The sequence below is a fragment of the Pygoscelis adeliae genome, unplaced genomic scaffold (assembly GCF_000699105.1).
Source record: "Pygoscelis adeliae isolate BGI_AS28 unplaced genomic scaffold, ASM69910v1 Scaffold284, whole genome shotgun sequence".
In the NCBI taxonomy this organism is placed as follows: Eukaryota; Metazoa; Chordata; class Aves; order Sphenisciformes; family Spheniscidae; genus Pygoscelis; species Pygoscelis adeliae.
Window position 1 is genome coordinate 406,949 of NW_008824671.1, and position 2,927 is coordinate 409,875.

Here is a 2,927-nt window from a genome sequence, read left to right on the forward strand (position 1 = left end):
CCGGGGGCCGGAGGGGAGGTGGGCTTCGAGCCCGGGTTGTGCCCGACGGTGGCGCCGCTGGTGCGGGTCGTCCGAGAGATCGCCCCCGGTGTCGAGCTGGAGCTGAAAGAACTTCAGGTTCAGCGGAGAACTCCTTCACAGGCTGCTAACTGAACGCCGATACCTGAAGCCAGGAAGCTTAGTAGTGTTAATTTGGCTTTGCCTGGGGTTATTTTAATACTTCTGTCCCCGAACTTGTGACATTTTGGGTTGTCCGGCAGCTGCGTGCAGGGGTTGTGTGAGAAAATAGATCGCTGCTGGGTGGGTTTAGTGCTGCTCTTCTTGTGCTGGCTCAGGTGTTTTTTATTGTCGCTGGTGCCCTGCGTGTGTAATGGTTGCTGCAGGTCGGTGACCTGCACGTGTAAAGATGCTTGGGCTGACCTTTTCCTCGGAGCATCCCACAACTCCACCCCCGAGGCCTAAGGAATAGTGCGGATGGGTGTAAAACGTTCACCTTCGTGTTTCCCGACCTGTTTTATACTTGGTCTCCTGCGGTAGCGTGGCTGACACCCATAGACGCATCTGAAGGGCTCACCCGTACCAAAGGCGAGGTTAATGGTGCTGTCTGTGGGTGCTCAGGTGGTCTGGGCAGGGGGTGGGTGTGCACTTGCTGCCATGAAAATTCCCCAGGAGTTTGGTGTCGGGGAACGCTGTATGTACCTGGCCCCTAACAAGGGCAGCAGGGATTCCACACTTGCCTGTTAATGAAAGGAAGGAGCAATTACTCATCTGTTGGAAATATTTTATGGATGTATTTGCCTGCTTGGTGTATTTGCTTTACAGTCTTCAAGATAGTGGGGGGAAAACCCCTTACTTCTTCTCTGCCTATAAAACAGAAGACTAGCCTCCAAATAGATGCTAAACTGTTAGGGTCTAAACCAGTTTCCTTCTGAAGTTATTCCACTGTCTATTTCCCAAGAGGTTTAATAGCCAGGAACTTGAAAGCCTAAAAATTTTATTTCTCTTTTTCTTTCTGTGAATAGCCAGTTAGGTAGGCAAAACTGCCTTCATCTTTAAAAATACTTATGCCGCTTTGAAATGCGTTTTTAATTTTATCTGGAGTGAAAATTAACCTACGGCTATTTGGTCAGGAACCATGCTGTTGTGTTGATACTGCAAAGTAACTTGGCGTACTTTGTAGCACTTAATGAAAAATGGGGGAGAGAATTGTCCTTTTCTGTGCGTCCTTTGGGTAGGGGTAGTTGTGTGGATATCTTTTTTTAAAATGAACAAACAAACCTACAAGAAACCCCTTCACTATCTACTGCCCTTCCTTCCTTTTCCTTCCTTTTCCTTCCTTTTCCTTCCTTTTCCTTCCTTTTCCTTCCTTTTCCTTCCTTTTCCTTCCTTTTCCTTCCTTTTCCTTCCTTTTCCTTCCTTTTCCTTCCTTTTCCTTCCTTTTCCTTCCTTTTCCTTCCTTTTCCTTCCTTTTCCTTCCTTTTCCTTCCTTTTCCTTCCTTTTCCTTCCTTTTCCTTCCTTTTCCTTAGGGGTAGTTGTGTGGATATCTTTTTTTAAAATGAACAAACAAACCTACAAGAAACCCCTTCACTATCTACTGCCCTTCCTTCCTTTTCCTTCCTTTTCCTTCCTTTTCCTTCCTTTTCCTTCCTTTTCCTTCCTTTTCCTTCCTTTTCCTTCCTTTTCCTTCCTTTTCCTTCCTTTTCCTTCCTTTTCCTTCCTTTTCCTTCCTTTTCCTTCCTTTTCCTTCCTTTTCCTTCCTTTTCCTTCCTTTTCCTTCCTTTTCCTTCCTTTTCCTTCCTTTTCCTTCCTTTTCCTTCCTTTTCCTTCCTTTTCCTTCCTTTTCCTTCCTTTTCCTTCCTTTTCCGGATGATGTCTCCGCTGTAGGATCAACTCCCCTTCCTTTCCCTTCTGTCCCCTCCAATAATGGAATTAATTATCAAGGGGAATTGGTGTAATGAAAAAAGTAATGCCCAGGGGTTTGACTGACTTCTGGTTTAGCCCCTTCCTAGCTACACAGACGGCTTTTGAGCTCTCTTCTATCAGGCACCTGTGGTGGTCAGAGGTAGAAATAATGGTGGAGGAGGGCTGTGGTCTAGGAAAGATTATTTTTATTAAATTAAGGTTTGACCATTTCCCCTACTGCCTATTTCCAAAGGAAATTTGGCTGGACTGTGATTTTAGCTTTTACAGTTGTGCTTGTTTAAGAAATTGGCATCCTTGCATTGTAACATTACTTAGGATGACTCCAGCTGAATGCAGTGTTGCTTTAAAGTCACAATTTTTACTTTTTTATATAGCGGAAGAGCTGGAACTGCTTGTATAGGAGCTTCTGTCCTTTAGCATAGATTATATTAATCAGCTTTATGAAAAGTTTAAAAGGCGAAGAGCCCAATTTATTGTTAGTCTCTTTTGTGTGAAATACTGCCTATAAAACAGTTGTTCAGGGGTGCAAAAGGCCAAGCAGGCTGTAGCAACAGTTTCTGTGCGTGGCTGGCTTACTGTTCTTAGTGTTCCCTCACGCACAAGAAGGACCCCTTGCATCGTCCATCAGCTTGTGCTTTAGGACCGGCCATTTCAGTAGGGCTGCAGGAGAGAAGAACATTATTGGCTTATTGGGTCTAGCACGCAGTAGGCGAAAACTAATTTAAGGTTTGGTGGCACTCTGGGGATGTGAGTGTGGTTATAGTCAAAGCTGCTCTGCTAAACTAGTGCCTCTTTATCTTTATTCCCAATTTCCTTTTCTTCTGTGTGCATCCTGGCAGTCAGAACTGCTTATTTTATTGATCACAACAAAATGTTGTTTGTTAACAAAATGACTGAGCCAACCTTTTGGGAGAACAAGCTGAATTCTGTATGCAGAGCTGTGCAGAATAATGAGGCTGTGAGGATCTTGTTGTGGATGTGTTTCGGGGATGGAAGCGAAGCA